This window comes from Tyto alba, unplaced genomic scaffold, assembly GCF_018691265.1.
Source record: "Tyto alba isolate M040663 unplaced genomic scaffold, T.alba_DEE_v4.0 Super-Scaffold_5, whole genome shotgun sequence".
NCBI classification, from domain to species: domain Eukaryota; kingdom Metazoa; phylum Chordata; class Aves; order Strigiformes; family Tytonidae; genus Tyto; species Tyto alba.
The window spans coordinates 15259892-15282804 of record NW_024881326.1 but is presented as its reverse complement, the minus strand read 5'-3'; the positions used below and the strand labels follow the sequence as shown (position 1 = coordinate 15282804).

At 39.8% G+C, this 22913-nt stretch overlaps 1 long non-coding RNA gene across 7 annotated transcripts in view; it reads left to right on the top strand.

Moving 5' to 3' along the window:
- The window catches only part of LOC116963788, a 90408-nt gene extending 71960 nt beyond the window's left edge, over positions 1–18448 (top strand). For 5 of the 7 annotated variants that reach the window (XR_006166974.1, XR_006166973.1, XR_006166972.1 and 2 more), the window contains 3 exons: positions 10094–10156; positions 11406–11532; positions 17412–18448. This is a non-coding gene — a long non-coding RNA (uncharacterized LOC116963788). Of the gene's footprint in view, positions 1–10093; positions 10157–11405; positions 11533–16153; positions 16332–17411 lie in introns of all 7 variants that reach the window. The other 2 variants (XR_006166975.1, XR_006166976.1) reach the window with 2 other exon arrangements.
- Positions 18449–22913: the final 4465 nt, after the last annotated feature.

Genomic DNA, 22913 nt, shown 5'->3' with positions numbered 1-22913 from the left:
TGCTTGGGAAACCAGTGATCCCCAGGGAAGGAAAGCACTCCGTGCTACTTCTTAAATACTGTATTTCAAATTGGGGTTTCTAATTCAGCTTTAGCCTGATAACTGTTCATTACTGTGAGAAGAATCTCACACAAATTGAAGTTATTCTATCTAAGAGCATCAGTGTCATGGGCTTGGAGGTTGCTGGATAAGCCCACCTTATAGCACTTGTGCTTGGTGGGTACTATTAATGTGCTTTAATTTTACTGTACAAGTCCCATAGTGAAAGATGTGGCTCTTGCCCCTAGAGGTCTGCAGTGTAAAATGAGTTAGTAACACATTTCAGGCTAGATCTGAGTGCATATTATAAATGGCTAATTTATTTCTTGAATTTAGCATTTCTCCTTGCTTAGATTGTGATTTTTGTGAATATTTTCCTGCATAAAGGTATTTTTTTTTTTTTTTTTCCTCTTTCTATCTAGTATAAATGGAAGAAATATATATTTGCAAACTGAGGTGGTTGTTACCTTTCCTTGCTTGGATGTTCGTGGCATGTTTCTGGCAAACATCTAAAATTCAGTTTCCAAGGCTGTGGACAGCAAAGGGCATGTTGCGCAGAGATAAAATGAGACCAATGCAAATAAATATCCTCACAGCATGATGGGAACCCTTCTCAATGTTGAAAACCATCAAAGGAGCTAAGATATGAATGTATGCTGTAGCTCCATGTACAGTCAAAATACGAGGCAACATTTACTCTGGATTTATACAGTTTAACACTGCAGGGAGTTTGGGACCTTCATAAGCTATAACCCCACCATCTCCTAAATATTTTTAGTGGTGCAAAATCTTTTGTGATCCAAGCTAGTTCGCAGTGTGACTAGTCTCAAGGTAAAGTCATGAGGAATTATATTGTTTCTTTAGTGTAGTTTTCCCTTGTGTGTAATTCTTGAAGGGCAGCTGCAAACTTACTCTTTGCTGACTGACTTGGTAAACCATGTTCTGTATAAATATACTGATATATACCCGATATGACTTCAGCTAAAGAAGAACCAGAGACGTGCCAAGGAGGAAGATGGCTCCTTTTTCATCTTTGCATTGAACGTGTTTCTTGTTTCAGTGTCTTTTTCATTAGCATCTAATCTTACTGGAAGCACTGTGTAAAGCCAGGTAATATATTTAGACCTGTCCAATGCCCATAAAAGTATTTTAAGATTAATTTCACAGGTACAACCAGCTTCTCCAAAATTCAGCCTTTTCTGCTTTTAACCATGAATGTAGGTATTCTACTCCTTCTGCTTTGTTTTCTTTTTAGAAACTTTGTTTATTACACTGAACTGAGTCACTATGCACTGAATAGACTTTTTCTCCAAATTAAATGGAAAAGCCATCTTTTGCATGTATTTTCTCATGTAATTAGCTATTATATTGTTATAGATTATCTAATTTATGACAGGGGAACAGAGTTTTGGTTATCTTTGCTTTTTCTATGGTGGTTTTTCATATTTTATAAAAGCTGCTGGTATAGGTAAAGATGAGGAAAGAACACCACAGGTATTGGTAGTATTTACTGAGTATCTGATTTACAGGTATGGGAGTCCCCTGGGGCTGACTTGCAGCCAGATGACCAACACACTTGGTATTTTATTTATTCATCTGGTTACTTAGTACTTCTTACTGTTTCTCTTATATGAATTAATTTTCCCTATAAAGCACTCCTTGCAATAATCAATGACTCATTACACTGAAAACCTGCAGGAAAGATTAATTAAATGAAAAGTGTGCAAGAGGAATGTTCAACTTTTGTATTTCTAGTGACCCAGATATTTAGTGCTTTCTTTATGCCGAGTTCTCAGAAGTTACAAGAGAGGTTTTTACCTTGAGCCACAGGGAATTCAGATGCCTTAGAGTATGGTGATATTTCCCAGACATACCAAATCCAGTTCATTTATCATCAGTATCCACAGGAAATAATAATCTGTTTATACATCACATTTCTCTGAGCTCTGCGAGGTTCTTGTTATGAATTCCTTCCAGCTGCTTTTCTCATTCCCACAGAAGAATTGCATGTGAAGGGTTACTACTTACCCATCAGTTACTCTAACAATTATTGACTGATAACCACTGGTAATTCCAACTCTCTGACAATCTTTGATAAGGATTTTGTGTAGTTATTATGCTCTAAAATGTCACCTCAACCATAAAGGTTTTGAACTTCAGGTTGGGTAGCTGACACAGTCACCTTTTCTGGATCCTTGAATAGAAAGAGGTTAATAATAAGGAACATGGAGCTTTTACAGCTCTAGAAATGCTGTATAAAACTGAGAGTCAGTTCAAAACTCTGGCTTTCTGCCCCACGGGAGTGGTTGCGTCCTGTTACCTTTGGAGAAGTGATGCCTGACAGTCAGCTGCAGCTCAGCAGACAGCAATCAAGGTTTCTTTTCTTTTATTCTGGCCAATATTTTTTGGAGAAATTAAGTTAAATAAATCCATAAATTAAAGCAATTAGAAGAAGGTAAAAACCAAACCAAAACAACAAAACAAAACAACAACAAAAAAACCCCAAACCCCCAAACCTATGCCTAAGCTAATGTCCTTGACATTCTTCACACTGATGGTTTTGCAGTACACCAGCTTTCAGTTCTGGTTTGTTCCTCCCTGAATCACTGTTCACCTCTATTAATTTCCTTGTATCTTTTGTAGATTTATGTTTTCTTTAAGATCAGTATGTACCTTCATTCAGGCAGACTTGCACCACAGCAGAGCAGATGAGCTGCTCCTATTCTAGTTTAGCAAGGGATCAAATGTAAGCCTGGGAGATTTCCCATCCTGGGAAGGGTCAAGCCACACACACCAGCAATAATTACTTTACTTTTAAAGTAACCTGGGAAAAGAGGGAGAATAAGAAAGCGAGGAATAAATTCTCTATTCAGTTTTATGACAGCAAGAATTTAAGTCAATTTAGATCAACATGCTAATTAATATGTCCGAAGAGCTGTAAAGTGTAATAATATAGAGGATGAATTCTTTAAATTGTAGATGACCAACAGAAATCTGGATTAATATATGACACTGACTCTGCTTTTGGTTGTCAGCTAATAAATTGCATTAAAAATGCAATTCAATAAAGATTTTTGTAATATTTTGCTCTTAACTGCAAATGGTTGTAATTGCTGTAGTGATGTTATACTGTGTTGTAGAACAGGGAAGATGGTACTGTAAGGGTAAGTTAGGAAAAAAAGATTTCAAGCCCAAATGGACGAAACTTGAGACATAAATGCATGTATTAACCCCTAACTATGGGTTTCTAGGGAAAAAATAAACAAACTAAATGGTTGTGCTGGATTTGTGTGAATGGTGGTGTTTTTGGTAGCAGGGGAGGGGGCTACAGTGGTGGCCGCTGTGAGAAGCTTCTCAAAGCTCCCTCGGCTCCAAGTCAGACCCACATCTGGCCAGGGCTGAGCCAGTCAGAGATGGTGGTTGTGCCTCTGTGATAATGTATTTAAGAAGGGGAACCTGAGAGGAGGAGTTGTGGTTGTGAGGAGGACTTGCGAGGAGGACATCTGTTCGAACACTGAGGTCAGTGGAAGAAAGGAGGAGAAGGGGGGAGGTGCACCCCCCTGCAGCCCATGGTGAGACAGCAGGGCTGTCCCTGCCCGCCACCCACGGAGGTCACTGGTGGAGCAGTTGCCAGCCTGCAGCCTGCGGAGGAGCCCACACCGGAGCAGGTGATCGCACCCAAAGTCAGCTGGGACTCTGTGGGGAGAAGCAGCCCCCGCTGCTGGGAGGATTGCAGCATGTGGGGGTGTCCCACGCCGGAGCAGCTCGGGAAGGGCTGCAGCCCGTGAGAGGGACTCACGTTGGAGAAAGTTTTCAGAGGAGTGTCTCCTGTGAGAGAGGGACCACTCTGGAACAGGGGAAAAGTGAGAAGAGTTCCTGCCACCCCAAGGAGAAAGAAGCGGCAGGACTGACTGTGCCCCCCATCCCCTAACCCCCTGCGCTGCTGGGGGGAGGAGGTAGAGATGGGGAGTAGAGCTGGGCCCGGGAGGAAGGGAGGGGTGGGGGGAAGGTGGTTTTAAGATGTGGTAATGCTTCTCACTGTCCTACTCTGTCTGTTAATTGTTGTTGTTAGTGTCTGTATTAATTTTATGGTATTTTTTTCTTCCCTTAATGAGTCTGTCTTTCGCCTATGACCGCAATGGGTGAGCCATCCCTCCCTGTTCTAATCTCAATTCCTGAGACTTTTGCTTCATTTTCTCCTTCCCAGAACTGGGTGGGAAGGTGAAGTGAGTGGCTATGTGGTGCTCAGTTGTCCTCTGAGCTCCAACCATGACCATGGTATTAGTACTGTATCTGTTTGTTCTGTGAATCAAATGCTGTGTATTTTCCTTGCTCCTTTGTAATTTTATTGAAGGAAAATTATAGAAAGCTTTTACCTTAATGTTTTGGTTCAATCTTGTCAGTGCTTCAGGGGATTGATATAGGTTAGATAGCTGGCTTTCAGTCTAGTTTCTCCCTCACCAGCCTTTGCAATGCAGTGGGACTGATAGATTATAGCTCTTTAGAAATCAGGCCCTAAATTCTCATGTCTACAAAACATAAAAGAGGTTGAATTGTGTATATTTTGCCCTCAACCTAAACTATATTCCTTGAAGACAATAGCAAAAAAAAAAAAAAAAAAAAAAAAAAATTGTCTCTTTATTTGGAGGTACTTTAATATCAGAGGAGACTTGCTTCCAGCTAAGAAAACATTTGTTACAGAACTAAAAATGTTTGATATGCTGTTATATATCAGATAAACTTTGTTAGTGCACAGTAGTACAGTGCTGATAATTTAAGAACTCACAGGATTTTCAGCAGTAAAAGATCTCCAATGACTGCTAAGCTCAGTGGGAAAATGCAGTACATAAATCTGCAGTGAGACGAGTGGAACAGGAGGGGAGCAATTCTGCACTCAATTTTGAGAACTCCAAACTGCCATTGAAGGACCTTAGAGAGAAACAAAAGTGAAGAGATGATATTTTGGGGCATAAATGCTAATTTCAAAGAATTTTCATGTTAAATGTAATGTTGGGCAAGACCCAATCTGGAAATCCTCAACTCACTGGAGACTCCTGCTGTCATTTTGGCATAGGGGGAGATAATCTGTTCTGGTGGAGGAACCAGCTGCACGGTCCCAATGTATATTCTGCAGCACACTGTTTTGCATTGCAGTTAGGAGAAATGGTCACTGGAGGTATCAAGAAAGGTGGAAGAAGGTCTAGTCAAGAAAAGCTTGGCCAAAGTTGGATAAATTGGTTTTGTGTGATGGGAGGAAGAACATCAACTTGTAAAGAAGAACTGATGTTTAAGATGAAGGGTTGTTGCATCTGGAATCAGCCAGCCTTGGATGATTTTGGAAGTAATTATGAAGTTGAATTGGGGAAGAGCTGGAGAAGGAACAGTAAAGGCAGCAGAGGAATTTGACAACAAACTCTAGAGAAAACACAGTGCCATGAAAGGGGAAGATGCTCGAGCACCTGTTGTGACAGCTGTGACTAAACATACAATGACCAGATCAGGGTGAATAATGAGAGAATCTGCTCATTTAAGAGTGTATATACAAACCCAGCAGGGACATGAAACTGTTTTGCTTTGTTTTACTGATAATGTGTTATTGGAGTCATGTCTCTGACTGTGTCCTAGAGTGGGTTCAAAGCAATTACTTATATAACACAGGATATATTTGAGTCAGGGAGGACTGGGAAGGGAGAAATGTGTGTATCTCAATTTCTGGTTAAGAAGGAAAATGAAATTATGTTTTTCTGAATAGATTTATTGATTTCCATTTTTCTGACACAGGGATATCCATCTCAAGGTCTGGATGCACCTTGCAAAATTCGAACTGCAAAATAATCAGTGAATCAGATTAAATCCTGTATACGTTTCTTTCCAGCTTCTGGTTCTCATCCTAACTTGAACTGCATTATTCTAAAAAGTAAACTCCTTAAGAATAAGCTCAGTACCATCTCCAAAAGTTGGAGCCCACCTCTGGATGGCTCCAGCCTGGTCCATGGTGGCCAGGGCTTTCTACTGACTGGGGCAGACAGGCAGCCCCTGGCACAGCCCCAGTGTGTCATCTTCTTGTAATGCTCTGCTTTAGAGGTAGACAGGCATCTTCCAGATCAGCTGTGGGGTTAAAGAGACTGATTTTGAAGTAGCAAATGCACAGCTCTAGCAAAATTCCATCTATATGTGAAAGAAAATTGCATTTGCTGCTCACTTACAGAGCAGGGTAATATGCAGGACAACATCAGGAAAAAATAAAAAGAAAAATAAAACTCGACCAAGCAGTTCTTTGGGAACTGAGAAATAGCACGATCCAATGCAACTGCCCACATTGCAAACCCGATTCACAAATAATGGCATTCTATGCAAGAATGACCACTGCTACTTTAATTTAAAATGAAAACCATATTGAGAAACTTTGAATACGAAGACAAGATTTGTGGAATGTAAATACCTGGTGGGTGCAACCAACCAGCACAAAATATATTTATAAGGAGCTGGAGCTCAGTCCCAACTAGAGTGCGCTGTGCTTACAGATCATCATGTACAAGGAATAAATTACGGCAGGGTTTGTCAACTAATTTGGTGGAGGTATGAATTCTTTATCTATTAATCAATCTAAGGAAGCATGAAGCACCTATAAACCATTCATCTCACTTTAGCTTCTTGTTTAAATTTAATTAGTGTTGTTCTGATTTGATTGTAAAAAATGGAGGCACCTTTGAATATAGAGGTGTCAGATGGAGTATCTTGGATAGCACTTACTGATATGAGATCCTCTGGGCAATGGGTCAAGTAGTTTGGACTTTTTTCCAGAATGAACAACCATAAAAATTACTTACAGGGTAAGGCCACTCACTCACAAGTGAATAAAAAAGATGCTCATGGTGCTAGCACCTAGCCAACGTGAATGAAGTTTGTAACAGTATCAATTAGTTCATTTCTCTCTGGTGCCTGCAGCAGTTTTCCCCTCTTTCATCACTTTCTCCATTCCTTTGTTGTTATATATATGTACAAGGATAGTATTTAATAAGGAAACTTAATTTCTTCACTTTTTGTCCTTATCCTAACTTTTTCTACTGCTGTCAGTGTTAAAAGTTTCATTAACTGCAGTAGGAACAGAGTCAGATCAATGCTCTTTTTTTTTTTTTTAAATCCTTCACAAATTTGTTTACATTTTTTCCCCATAACTTCTATGGGTATTATAGAAAAGACTGTAACACCTATACATAGTTATAGTATGTTTTATACTGCCTAGGTTGTATGTGGTACGGATAGTTGCAACTGCAGGCTTAGAAAGCCCCAGTAGGTCACTTGCATTTAATTTCATTTTAGTTTGACTTTAAATAAGTGACATTTGTTTCGTGGGTTTGTTTGGTTTTGTTTGTTTTTGTTTTTTGTTTTTTTGTTTTTTTTTAATAAAAGAATTCTTTAAAATGCTTTTATAAAATGAAAAGTCATTGTTAAGCCTTAGAGTCCTACATACAAGACTTAAAAACTGCAGCTTCACTAAAAACATGTACTAAATGTGATATACATTGATGCATGCTTATTATGGATAAATATTGTTCTCTAGGTGGTGCCTAGAAATTTTCATTAATTTCAGATATGTCTTATTTTAGTCCATGTATGCAGATTTCAAATCTGTGCCTTTGCTGATTTTGACACTGTGCAATGATGTATCTGAGCTTTCAGATGTCTGGCTCTTAGAGTTGTGAAATAATAAAACAAACAAACCCAACCATTTCAGCCTTGTCAATCTAGTTCTCAGTGGACAGATGCCCTGGTGCTAGAAAAGCACCATCCTATGCAATACCTCTTGGCAGTGTCTAAAAAAAGCCAGAGATCTTCTAGATGCACAAGTAAGACTAGCTTCTCATCTCAAAAGAAATTGTGTTTAAGGATACGCTGAAGCTCCTGGGTAAGGCTGCATGGGAAAGCATACACAACCTCTGCGTGCTGGGCCTCCTTTGTGCATGAGTAAGTGATTTCTGGTCTCTCAGATAATCAATCCAATCTGCTTCTGGAGCAAGTTGCCCCCGGATAGGGATGGATTAATGGGTGAATGTCCAGGTTTGTGCATTGAGGTTTCTTGAATGAGCTAGGTTCATTGTTAGAGTTTGTGGATTGCATCATTAGTTAATTAAATGGTATTGTTAATTGTGGATTTAAATGTTTTATTGGATGCTTATCCAGTGGGAATTGACTAAACTTTCTAAGAAAGTGGGAGGCTTTGGGTTTGTGTTGTCACACCAGCAGGGACAGCCCTGCCCTGCCATGATTTGGCCATAGCTCTGCACCTTGGAGGACACTGCTGGAGGTCCAGCTCCAGCACAGTTCTCTTGAGCAGAGCAGGGGAGGAGGATGAGGCTTCAGGGGGGCCTCCTGCCCATGTAATCTGTCAGGTTCAGCTGAACACCTGGGGACGTGCAGTCTTGGTGGGGCACAGCTCCAACACAGCAGTGCCTGGTGAGGCAGTACCTGCCATGGTGCACAAAACCATCCTGAAAGTCTTGCAAGATGGCTTTAAAAACATGCAGAACCCACTGAATTTATCATACGGAAAACTGGCTACGACTGAGAAAGATGGTGAATTGGTTTGGTACAGATGAGGTTTTCTTTTTGGCTAACGATTTGTTTTTAATGTCACACATGGTATCATGAGAAGTTGCAGCATTCGGGCATTTTTAATGAATTTGTATTGCTTGCATATTAGTAGGAATATTTCCACTGCAGCAAACACCATAAACAGCCTCCACACTAGGGTATGTTATACTGCCACCAGAATTGGTTCTTCTGATGGTTCATTTCTTTTATGCTGAGAATTCAGGACCAATTCAGCTTGGTTTTATGCATCATTAGAGATTTACAATTACTTTGCTATAGTTTCTTTCTGGAAGCCTGTCTCTCATGGTTAATGCTATGGGAGCCCTGTTGTGTAGAGGCTGGTATTAGCCACCTTATAGCAATAAAGCGTTTGAGAAGGATTTAGAATTATGAGTGGCTAAATTCTCCATGCAACAACTGTAATATTGTTATCCCTTGCTGAGCTTGAGTTGAAACATTTTTTTTTCTTCTCCTCAAATTATAAAAAAATGCTGTTTCTTCAAGAGGTTTTGAATCATTTACATGTAATTTTTTGTTGAACTGCAGCAGTCAGAAATGAGGAATTGTGAGAAATTCCATTTGGATTTCATGATGCTTAAAATACATTTAGATTGTATTAGTATATAATGAAAAGAAGGCCTCCTCATTTTTTATCTCACTTTTAAAAAGTGTAGTCATTATTTGGAACTTTCTTTTGATTTTTAGATTTTACGTGTGTTGCTAAAGTCAATAAATTTCACAAGCTTTGCCTTTGGACAATAAGTAGTGGATCTGCATGTGCTATGATCCACATAATTCAGGTTTCACATAAATACACTATTGCACTGAAACAAACTTGATATGCAGTGAATAATATGGGCCCGATCTAAAGGCCATTAAAATCAATGAAAAGATTTCAAATTAACTTTTATAGCCTTTAGATCAGGCTCTAAATGGGCAAATTACAGTTATGGAGTTTCCCATTTACATACCTGTGTGCTGCATTTAATATATTTTATGGAATTGAAATTACTTGGTACTCTTTTTCATGCTTTTTTTAGGATAAGAATTTGCCAAGGGCATCAACAGCAGTTTTCCTAGGCTTCAGCACAAGGATTATATAGTCAATCCACAAATGACTCAAATCTTTGAAAAAAATGGACATGGTTATCAGAGAGGCTTTGACGACAGCAAGGACAGCAGCGCTATCTGGTTTATTCCATCAGAGATTCTCATTCCCTCTCATTAACATACTCAGGACATCAGCACTAGCCACTAGTCCCAGGAGAATTGCATAAAACTTTTAAGCAAATATGCACAAAACCTCACCACTGCATTATTTTAAATAGATCAAACCAGATTTGTCTTGTGTGAGGCTAGAAGAAAGGCTAGGGCATGGTAGCATTAAGGGAGAGATACAAAGGTTGCAGAGAATTTTAAAATCCATTGTTATAACTTGGTAATCTTTCTTCTTTTACAGGGTTCTCCAATCCCACCGAGGATGCACAGAGCTGATCTTTAAACTGTGATATCTGCTGCTGCTGTAAGTGTGAAAAAGAGATGCCCCTACCTGCTCCTTCTCAGTGCCCTGTAATGAAAAACACTTTTGGAGCAACACTGGAAATAAGCCATCAAAATATCTGATTAAACCTCTTAGGAAACTGTCACTAATCACCTTTGCTCTTGATGGAATATATTTATGCATTATAAATATACTTGCTATGTGTGTGTGCTTCATAAATCACATTCAGCACTTGTATATGATGTATAAGCATATTCTATAGAATACACACAAATACAGATGCCAAACTCCCACAGAGTTCATCACTGGAAAATGTTTGAAGGATCTGATCCTTAATATTTAATGAGCAAGATGCTATTTCCTTCCTCAGCTTTTATCTCTGGTTTGGCATAGTCATTAAATTTGTTGTTTCCTTGCAAGATTATATAATTTATGACCTAATTTTAGACTTTTGTGTAACTGCTCTAAAATACTTGTGGCATATCTGGATTTCTTTGTACAGGGTGTTTCAGTATTAGACACCAGCTAGAACATGACTGCTCAGCCATGAGCTTCCCATCAGTAAGGAGTTACAAGCATTAAAGGAAAACAGGCCAACAATATTCAGATAGAATTACAAGATTAGATTGTGGGTTTGGTTTTTTTCCTGTAAAAATATGATTTAGCAGCATTTCCAAAGCCCGCCGTGTGCAGTGGTTGGCAGGAATCCCCAAGTAATACAGTAATCACCCAGAAACTCCTATTAAAATATTTTATTGTAGCAGCTTCTGACTTTCAGACAGCTCTGGTACAAAGTCATGCAACCTTCATTGCAGAGAGGGATGTACAGAGCTGGGAAAGCAGGTGAAGAATGACAGTGCTTTAAAGTGACTATCAGTCCCCTCACCCTTTGGAAGAAAGCATTTGCTCTGCAGCACCAGGCTGGCGGGGGTGATTTTTTGCTGCAGATGGTGTTGCCAGATAACTCCTAAATGAATTACACTAAAGCTGAAGCTACATTTTTTTGTGCCTTCTGTATGTCCAGGGTAATTCAGCGGTGTCATAAATAGTGCCATGAGTTTCAGGTATTTTGTCAATTTAAACCATATTGTTTGGACCAGTCTTTCATCAAATTTAATATATTGGCTATTGAATTAATGCGTTTTGAGAGCACTTTGTTCTGGTGTTTAAGACGGAAGTGGCTCATGGTTGAGGACAAGGCTAGATGCTTGCTTTGTGGCCACAGCACAGTTATGAGGTTTTTTTTCCTCTTTTTCTACCTTACCCCAAGGTATCTACCACAGATTCCAGAGGTGGCATGCTGCATCCTCAGAACAGCACCCTGAGTGATAGGGACCACATAACTGCAGCTCAATACATCCCTCTGACATGGCAACTTAATGCAGCATATGGCTGAGGTGGGTGCCTACACGAAAGAAAAATAATCCTTATGAAAAGGTGACATTATTTCTTGGAATAAGAAAGATTGGCGAGTGTATCTTCTTGGCTTTAATGGAGCAGTTCCAGGAAAGCAACAGCGACCAAAGTGGTTTCAGTATCACATAATTCAAGAATAAAATCATAATTCCAATTACCATTTCAGCCGTTTCTGGCCTTGGGAAACCTATGCTAATATTTATTATTGTATGATTGACCTACGATTTCTTCATCATTTACATTAGCAACTATGATATTCATAGTAACATCCTTTAAATCATATAAGCAGATGTCAACAGTGCATGATGAAGTCACATCCTGCAGATTTTTTGTTTATTTGGTCCATTTTTTTCCTGGTAAAGTAACATTGTGAGATGCATAATCTCACCTCCACAAGGCCTCTAGGGGCATATATAATCACAGAATGCATTTTCTATAATCTCACAAAATGAGTCAATTCTATCTAAGGTACAAAGTTATACAAAGTCAGTATTTCACTTCCATCACTGCCTGACATCATCTTCTACACAGTGCAAGAAAATATTTACTTCGCTCTTTGACATGAATTGCCACAAAGCCTCTGGAACAAAAAGTTGAGGAAAACGAGGAATTAAAATGGAATAACTTGCTTTAAGTAATCTAGCCCCTTTTCTGGGTGCAGGATTTAGATTTGTAACATTGTCAGATGCTTTCTTGGAATGTCCAGACTGGCCATAGACAACTATGATGTCTGTTCTTCAGTGAAATGCCTACACACAAATCAGAGAGTTGCGCAGAATATTCAAAGCTGGGAGCTGGTCCTCGTTTTTCAGCATCTATATATTTTCTTTGCCCAAGTGAGCATTTGTCTGTGTGAATTAAGCTACTGCATTTATTTTCCAGACAGCTTCCTGAGGTGTTGTTTCTTATGCTTTTCCATGCAAAGCACTGCAGAGCAGGCAATTCTTGACAATAATCTCCCTGAAAACAGTTTATTGTTCCATATGGGTGTTAGCAGTTGTAATTCTTATTAGCTCTAAAATCGCTTTTTACCCTTTCTGCCCATCCTGTCACAGGAGAGGGCACCAACAGGCTCCTTTGGTGTCTGAGTGGTGAATTCCCAGTCCAGTCCTGATATGCAGCTGGAGAGGACAGCTGCTTCTGCACCATGCAGTTGAGGTGTCAAGGGCAGCCTGGGGCTTCTTACCACCTTCAAGTAGAGTTGATATAACTGTATTTATCCACAGAGAGACAGTAAATTTTTTTTTAGATCATTCTGGTGATGTACCAAAAAGCTTTAGTTCTCCATTTTTCTCCCGTACCCACTACTCACCTCTCTGCTTCAATCTGGCTCCCATTTGTTCACCTCCAGAGAGCACAGACAGCTGCTTTTCAGCATCTCCTCGGGAAATGGGCCACATCTCAGAGCTCAGGAAAGCGACACCCATCAGTGCTGGCTGGAGAGAGCTGTCTTTGCATCTCTCATCCACCGCTTTTTCACTGAACTTAAATTCTTCTAAACTTACATTGCCTTAAAGGGTTTACCTGGCTCAACAGGTGCCGGGTTTAGGCTGTTTCAGATAGTTTTTAGGTCATTTTGGACGAATCTTTAAGGCCTGAAGGCCTTATACAGGTTGTCAGGCAGGTGGACCCTTTTCTACTCTCTGAGCATGTAGCCCTGAAAAATCCCTCTCATTTCTAGATGTAAGGTGAGGTAAAAAGGTCAGAATAGACCTAGATCATATTTCTGAAGATTGGCAGTGTATAATAATTATTAACAGTTTCTGTAATGGTGCAGGTTACAGACACAGGACCAAACACCTGCAGTGAACCTCCTCAGGCAAAATTCTCCTCAGCTTCAATCATTTTTTTCTGGAGAAGAGACCGCTGGCTGCGCTCAGGGCGATCCTCCTGTTCCTGGCTTAAGAGGCACTTATAGTCTATTGCTAAGAGACTTATTAGCAATGTAAAAATGAATTTGAAGAAAGAGAAGTATTCTTCCTAGAAGAAATACATATTTTGTAAAATTAGTTTTGCTGACAGAAATAAGTGGGCTAACTCCTTGTGACTATGGTTGTTATTTGTTGCCCCTTATCTTACCAAAGCAAAGGGTACTAAACACTTCAAACTTTGTAAATAATTGTTTCCAAAGTGTTTTGGTTTTAATTTCTATAAATTCTTTAGAGAAAAGCTGGCTTCTAATCCTTTATCTTCCAAAGCTTTTACAGTCCAGCTTCTCCCCACTCTAGATATCTTTTATTTTCCCTTTTTAGGTTTCAATATTTCTTAGATATTACAAAGGTAGCTTTTAAGGGTAAATCTAGAGCTTTTGCTCAGATAGGAAAAGTCATTCCCAAGGCTTTAATAAACTGGAAAGAGAGTAAAATACAATAAATAAAAGAACTTTATTTTGAATTGTTGTACATGCTATGGCTGTGGCTTGGAGACAAGTGCTGAGAGCCTGACCAGTGCCCAGAGCAGGGGTCCTGGCTATCGCTCTGGCTGGTTTTTCTCACTCTAGATACCTGGCTGGTGCAAACAGCTGGCAGAGGGGTTGGCCTTTTGCTGGTTGTTCATTCCCCCTGGGCTGAAAGGGAGCCAGGAGCTTCTCTTCTCCCTCCACCCTACACCACTGGTGCTCTCTAACCACTCCTGTGTCAAAGAGAGGGGCATGGTTTTCTTGCAAACACAATTTTTCTCAGTTTTACTTCACTTTTGCAACCACAGCAACAAGTATTAACCCAGAAACAAGACAGAAAGCTCTCCCAGAGTGTGCATTATTAAACCAGTGTCAGAGACCTACAGGAAATCCATGCTTATTATTTGCATAAAACCAAGCGAACTCATGGATGTGGGAAAACTGAAATGCTGGATAAGAAAGACATGGCTTACTCCATCATCCTGGAAAGTTGAACATGAATGTTTTTACTTACATGTCTATCTGCTATCCATCTATTTGTTTACTTATTTTGACAAAAGACACAAATAATGAGAAATGTATGCCTCTACCCAGAGCAGCTACCTCACCTTGAGTTCTCAGAGGTGACAAGGATGGGTATGGTTTGGGCAGACCTGTATATCCCAGAAAAATAAATGACAGCTGCCTGTGCTCATGTTTCCACTGCAGCAGGGGAGGATGTTAAATCCCAATCTTCAGCCTAAGGCAGCAACCTAAACCAGGGACCATCAAAGCTTAGGCATCCATGGGCAACTTCTGGAGTCACAGGAGTTTCATAGTGGATCACAGAGGAAGGATCCTTGATGAAATGCCTTGTAGTGTCAGTCTCAAACCAAGCACACAAAAAACCTGTGGCCAATGCAGGGCTCATCATCCCTTCATCTAGTCAAGATCTAGCTGCTGTTGAGGGATGTTGGTGTGTTTGTGTCATGGTGCCATTCCTCAGCTCTCCTCCAATGCCAAGGGAGGGAAATTAATTCCTGATAAGCCCAGATGTAAGATTTCTTGAGTCTTTGAGTAAGAACTTGGTGGTAGGAGTCTCCTACCAGGATGGATCTTCCCTCCTTCCGCTCCTCCAAAGCCAGCAGTTTCAGGTCTTAGATGCCACCAGTAGCTCCCTGGGTGCTTGGGTGATGGTTTACACCTTGACCCAGCAGAAGTGGGAAGAAATTTAAAATTTCTAGTGTTTCTTTTCTTAAAAAAAAAAAAAAAAAAAGTTTATGATTTTTAAGAAGGCACCTTACAGCTGATCCCAAATGGAAATGTTTGCATTTGATACTATCCATTAACTCTGTGACACCAAGGGAACGGCTCCTCCAGCTTCTCTTGTTGCAGTAAACAGAAGGAGCTGTCAGGAGCCACGTGCGGCCACTGCACCAAGCAGGGCGGGAGCCATGCTGGCAGAGATCCCTTCCGCAGAGGGGATTTCTGCACTGACAATTTTTGGCTCCTTTAGATTACTTTGGAGCTGCACAGAATTTGTAATGTTCTCCACTCGTGGAGGGGCTGACAGGGAACTTAAATACAGATTGCAAAGATAGATCATCTCCCAGCATCACTTTGTTTTCTACTGCTCTAAAATCATTTTACTTGTTCCTGCAGCTACTATAAAGCCAGAAGAGCTCTCTATATTTGCTTCCCGGATGCCTTTTTCTCCTCTGCTTACAACTATAAAAGCAGCTTTTCATGCTCCAAATCAGAGATAAATTGAAATCGCTGCTGAAGAAATAAAACACAAGGCTAATCAAATTGTAGCACAGGAAGCAGCCTTCAGCCAGTGCATTTTTGAGTGCTATTTTTAGAATATATTTTTATTTTGTCACTCCATATGGGAAGCCAAACCCATATGGTTTGGGAGAATGGAAGGTTGTGCTTTTATAGAGATCTCACAAACCATCCCTGCTCAGCCACGTACTGAAACATGTGCTTAAATCCAATTGTCTGCGATGGGACTGAAGCACATAAACTCCTTGTGACTGGGGCCTCGGGCCCTGTCTGAGGTTGTAACAGTATTATTCCCTCCTGAGATGTAGAACTATCCTATATTCGTTAAACCAGTCTCCAGTTAACTTGGCTCTTCTTAATTATGACATTTCTCATTCATATGCCTTCTTTTTTTTTTTTTTTTTTTCATTTCTTCATTTCTTCTTCATCATTTGGTCCAGTACCAGCCAGGATGCAAAACTGAACATCCATAGCCACTGCTCTTCTGCTTCTCACAGCAGATGTTTCTGTTCTGTAAATATCAAGATTAATATGGTGCTGGGCCATGTGACTGCATTCTGCCCACAATACTGTGTCACCTTCTGAGTATGCTGATGAAGCAATAATTGGCTAGCAAAGGTATTGTACTTCTGATAAATTAAATGTATAAAATTAGAAACATGTCCTCAGTGTTAATCCACCAGAATATCCATTTCACTTGTGTTTTAGGTTGTTCCATGAGACTTAACCAAAAGTTATGTTTCTTTTAAGGAACTTTGTGGGATGGTTAAAAACACTGACAGAAAGTTTTTAACCTGGTAAATTCCAGAGGATCATTTTATGAATATTTTCTATTGTTATCATGGAGTTTCTTCCCTGTGCAGTTCCTCAGAAGGTGAAATTCAAAAAAACAAATTTAAAACATATGTTATTTATTAGAATTTGAAAAACAAAATTTATCTGAGCCTGTGTTCCTTGTGGTCCCAACTCTATCACTGGCTGTGGTACTGAGTACCATTTTTACAAGCAAGTAGAGATGCCTCTAAAGAAGTAACACGTGATAACAGCCCTGGGGGGACTTGAGTTTTTCAGTCTTACGTCTTTCCTCGTCCCTAGAGGTGTGGGTAGCCAGATCATCCTGTCAGCTGCTGAATGCCCAAATCTATGATTAAAAATAATCTTTGAAACTCAAAGGGGTCCTGAGGTGCTCTGTAGGCAGACTTTCACTGCCTGGGCTCCCCCCAAGCTGGCAGGCAAGATGCAGGCAGGAGAAATGTAAATTGGGAAGGATTTTTTCCTGTGGTTCACCTTTGCTGTATGCACAGAAAGCCAAGCAGATCTGAGTGGCAGGCAAGAGGCAAAGTTAAATTGCATGTCAGTTAGTATGAAATGCTTAAATAACTATTTTAATATGTCTGAGATGATAACAGTCTTTGTCTACAGGTGATCTGCAAGACATAGCAAAATGCAGCTGGCTCCTTTTATATGTAGTATAATGAGCAGAGGCTCAGAAATTTGGGTGGTAAACCTATGAATTACACAGGTCCAGTGTGACAAACACCCTGCAGAACTGCTTTCTGACTAAAGAAGTCATTTTCTGTGTTACTTTTGATTCAAGAGTTGTATTTGGCCTCAAAGTGAAAGCAGAGCTAAATTAAGAGCAGGGCTTTAGTAGTTCATATTTTTATGCTTTTTTTTTTGTTTTTTTCTTTCCTTTAGGAAACACTTCTCCAACCCTTTTTTTGGGATACAGTGGGAATAGGACTGCACAGCAGAGAATTCAGTGTGGCAGAAGGATGGGAAGCATGAAGATTTCTGAGATAACTTGGATGTTGCTTGAATGCTCTTCCACCGAGCAGAAGAGATGTTATACTCAAATTATTCATCAAAACTGAGACCTCTTATTGATTATTTTATTGGAAAGTCAAGAAAATAACCACTGTGGTTTTTTTTTTTCCCATAAATATGAAGCAGAGATCTTGCGTAAGAGGAGACAATATTAAATCAACAAAATACCAGAAGAGTCTGAAAGGAAAAGCCTGAGGTTAGAGAGAAACTGTCAAAAGTTTTAAAAGAAGTGTTATTAACCCATATTTGTATTAAAAATCTATGATAATTTTGACTGTTATACAGTTCACTACTGTTAGATTATTTGCTGAAAGTAGCTTTATAGTCAGAAACCCCCTCATCATTTGTATCCTACTTCAAGAAATATATTCTATATCTCTTCGTTCTGAAATCCTTAAAGACAATAAAAATCACCTGGACTTATGATGCTTGGGTGTATTGGAATTAGATGCAAGTAGCTGGGTTTCCCCAGAAATGTTATTCTGGAATACTTGAATAACATAACTTTTGGACCAGATGCTTGGGCGATGTGTGTCACGTGGGAGCGGGAGCACTGTGAGGTGGGTACATGATGTCGCTGCATTTCCTGTACATCACTTAGCACAGCTGAACATCACGGCCTCGGTAATGCCATCCAAGAATTTGTCAGTGACTTCAGTGGAGCTGGAATTTCATCCCAGGGCAGGAGCAGCTGACAGAGAGTGCCACGGGCTGGTGACCCTGAGCAACTTCAAGTCAGTGATGTAGAAGTGCAAAAAAATACCTTGTCACATAACTTATCGGCAACCCAGGGTACCCAAATTTCAGTTTAGATTTTCTACCAAGTTTCCATTCATGTTGCAACTATGTAGATAAGATATTAAGGCATTATTCTTAAAAAAAAGTAAAGAATTAATTTCTTTAAGAGATGGGAGATTTGTAGAAGACATTTATGTAATTTTACATTCTAAATGTGATTTATATTTATAAATAAATTTGCATAAAATCTCCAGCTCTCAATGTCATAGTTCTATTTTATCTTTAATTCAGATGCTCAAGAAATGTAAATTATTTTTACAGCTAAATAAAAGCTATACAAAGCTGCCAGGAAAGAATAATGAGATACACATTGTGCCATGCAGCCATGATAAATCCAGCAGCACCATGGTTACAGTCAAAATGTGAGGCCATCAGCAACTAGGCAATATCAGCACATATAGATTCCTCTGACCAGATTTAACAAACCAGTCTTAACTAGGGAAGCTCATGAGACTAGTCAGCACGAGGAAATATTTACCTGAAAGATAGACAGGCACCTAAAATGAGGAGGAAGAGTTGGTTTGTATGGCAAGGGTTTATTATAGATTAAAAACATCAGCTGTAGTTGGGCCAGGCTCTGCATATGTGCTTTGCAGAAATAAAGATATCAGCATTCCTGTAACATGACAAGGTTTGCAAATTATTGGTGGGTTTCCTAACAATAGGATGAATTTATGAAACGCAGCTTGGTCATGAGGATGGCACCCGTGAGAAGGTATATTTTCACTCTCTTAGTCATTGTGGTAAAAGGCTCCAGTGCCATGGCTATGGATTGACTAATAGATTAAGAAATGGGTTTCCCTCATTAGAAATTAACTCAAACATGAGGAGATAATTATACCAAATGAGGGTGTAAAGAGCCTCAGCTGATGGTAGTCAAAGGGAAAGTAAATAAAAGGTGCACCAAGTCCACCTGCCTCTCTCCTGGTGAGGTGGCTTAAGGGATAACTTGCCAGGATTTTCAAGAGGACAAACCTTGCTTTTTAGAGTTTTCTGTGACTGATGCAGGTAGGTCTCATTGTTCTCTGCTTTTGTGTTGTCTCTATGTTTTCCGATAATGCTTGTTTGTTTGGTGCTGGAAGTGTCTTAACCCACCCTTCTCTTCAAAGTTTACATAAAACTAACTAAAGCTGACATGGGCAGCACCGTTGGTTTGCTGCTGTCCCCTGTTTACTCAATTGCAGTGGTCTTGTTTTAATTAAACTCAGTATGGAGGTCAAACAGCTCCAAGAGTGGCTTCCCAGGATCTAGGTGACTGCTCCAAGGCTCTTTGCAAGAGGAGGTACACAGAAGACCAGGCAGTGATAAGGGGTGCATTCAATGTTTTCTGGGTGACTAACCATGTAGGATGTTTAGAGGAAGCAGCTGCTTCTTCTGTACTGCTTAAATTTTGAAGAATCTGTTTGCTCTAGAGCTGTCACTACCAAACTTTATTTTGTGGCTAAGCGTATGGAGTGTATAGCAAGCCTTGTGTTTTTTGATCTGTTGCTTTTCTCCTTTGGGTTTCCTTTCCCAGACAAAAGAGAAGCAAAAATTTTGTGGTATGTTTTATTCTGCCACCAGACAGGACACTGCACAATGCTGAGCACCTCACCAGGAAGGTGCTGAGCCTTTTAAGCTCTGTGGGTTTAAGGGCCGCTGGTCCTCAGCATCCTGAAGAACTGAACCCTGTGATGCTCAGTTTTCCTCAGCATGTGGACAACAGTTTGCTGTGAATAGGGACAGCCTAAAACTTGCATCAAAAGAAATGCTTTGTTTTGCTGAATTGGGGCAGTGAATGCAAGTGCATCTCGGGGAGTGTGGACAGGCCTGTTGACTCCTAAGGACCACTCATGTGCCTTAATTGAGTATGTGTATGAATGCTTAGCTGGTTGGGATCAGCATAAACATCCTTGAATGTCAAGCTCTCTTCTGTGTCTATTTTGTAAAGCTAATGACCACCAGGCATTAAAAACCTGGTTCTAGTCTTTGGAGATGCTGAGGCATCTTATTTCATATTTTTAAAGGTGAATGCCTTCACCTTAAAATAAAATGTCTTTATTTCAGAGACATTGGAGCATAGAAAAATGGAGAGCTGTAAACTTAATGCCCTTGGAAGTTTAAGATTTTTTTTTTTAAATGTCCGTAACTCTAAAAAGGAACCAAATAATGCTGCTTAGAAACACTTAAAAACAACAAAAAAAATCTTGCTCAGCAGACAGCTCTCGTGACAAGCTTCTGCCCAGAGTGAATTTTTATGCTTGAGTTATAAACCCTTGAAAAATGGGGATCCTAATGCAAAAGCTGACACAGCTTTAACTAAAGCAGCTCTAGTAAGTGCTGCTATAATTATTTGCTCATTAATTACAAATTTTGCAAGACAGAGAGTAACACAAATTGGAAAATAGGAATAATTATCAGTAATAATGCCACAGAAGCTGGACACATTGAAAGTGTCTTCCTCTTTAAATTTAATAATAGCAAGACAGCTAGGAAACTAATAAGAAATACATAATTGAAAATTAACCTTGCAAATCTGCTGTTAATAAACCATGGTACTCTTGCATTACAATAATTTTATAGAGCCCTTAATTTGCATTTCAAGTGTTATTCCAGGTAATACTCTGTGAGTTCACAACAATTAATATGTCTTTGAATTAAAACAGAAATGAGAAGGTAGGCTTTAGTATAGCTGAATGTTACAGAATAGTATATACTGTATTTTTTTAGTAGCTCAGAGTTCAAATGATTGGAAACTAAAAGTACAATGGTGATTTTTATGCTGGCTGTTATGCCTGAATGCTGTTTTGTTATTGTTGAATTCAAGTATTGTAGTGTTTCTTGCTTTCATCCTTAGCTCGTGTAAATATACCAGTTGGGCTGTTGGATTGCTTGCACTTCCTCATCTTCTGATGTGCGAGGCTTGATTACTTGGGGATGCTTGAAAACAACCACTATGTTGGTAACAGGTAGTAAATGGTCCTTGAAATACTCTGCTGTAGTGCATGCTTTTACCACTGTGTTTGAATAGTTTTACTGGATCTAATGGGGGCAGGCTGCTGGTGGCATTGGGGTTTGCTGGGGGGGGTAAGTCAGTGTAGCCTGGGCATTATGGAAAGGTGCTGCTTTGTTGCAGGCTGGCACTGTCTGCTGAGGTCTGACTGTGGTTCTTCATTCAAAGGGAAATGTTGCTTCCTTATGGATGTTTTATATCTGTTGCCAATCAACAGAAGCATATAAAAATCTGTTAAATCAATCAGTTTGCAAGTAAGGATGAAGAGAATTGTTTATTCAAAACTCAGAGTCAACTGCTCTTGCTAAATATCTCCCACTCATAACATAAACCTGATGCATATTGCTGCCTGCTCCTTGCATTCAGTCACAGAAAACTTGCACATTTGTAACCAAGAAGTGTTTAATCATTTTGGAGCTCATATCTACTGAGCTCTGAGTGCTCAGCTAAAAAAGAGGATGGATGGTAACAAAGAGGAATGCCACTGGCTGCAGGCTTGTACTTATATCACAATGTTAATGGCAGCAGAGGTATGTACAGGGTTTCAAAGTTGTGTATGGCCAAACAGCTTAAATAAAAAAAAAAATAACCTAGAGACCTACAGTGTTTGGCATAAGAAAGGAGGAACACTGTACACAAACAATTGAGTTAAGAGTGTGCACTCCAAACAGTATTTCTGCACAATTCCAAACTCCATCAAGGGCTGCATGTAAAATGTTGGCTTCTTTGTGCAAACCCACAAATCCTAGGGAAAAGGCCATTAGGGGTCAGCAATTCAGCTGTTTGTCTGCTCACTTTATGTAAGAGGTTAGCAGCAGTATGCTTTTTGTCCAAAGCCAGCAATAGCAGGAACAGCTTGTTTTTGAAAGGTCTGTGGTTCCCCTAGTAGTGACAGAAGAAGGGGTCCTGAAATAAACCTCAAATGTGGATAGGCTTTGATTTGACCTTTTGCCCACTTATTTGGCTATAAGTGTATGCTTAGCACAGCATTTGACTCCTGTCACTCCCTTCCCCAGCAACTTCTATAGCTCAAGCACCACCAGCACAGATATTTTTCCTCCATTTCAGTATGTTTCAGGGAATTTGGAAAACATTGTGATGTGGGACAATAAGGTGTTTTGGTTGCTCAAGATTTTCCTCCAGGGGAGCTCAGGATGTTCTATGGAAAAGCAAATCTCCTATCACCTCACAGCCTCTGAGTGAAGCCCCCAACAGAATTACAGATCTCAGTGGCTTCAGCCCATGGGAGGATAGGATGGTGACGTCCTCCTCTAACTGCCTTTTGTATTTTTTAATATGTAAACTGATTTCAAAAATGAAAAACTACTTTAGAGTCTCTTCTGCTTTGGGGGCAAACAATGGAAAACTCTCAAAGCAGTGGAGTAGACCTTATTTGTGTGAACTCAGTGTGGCCATGCCTGACTCTAGACTTGCTGATGTGAGGAGAACTTCACTTGATCCATGAAGCTTTGTTTTGGAAATAGAGCAGAGTGAGGATGGGTGTTCTCAGCTTAACCCTGGTCAGGGTGTAACCATTGCATTTGTGAATGGAAGAATTAATGACAGAGAGTTAAGAGATGGCC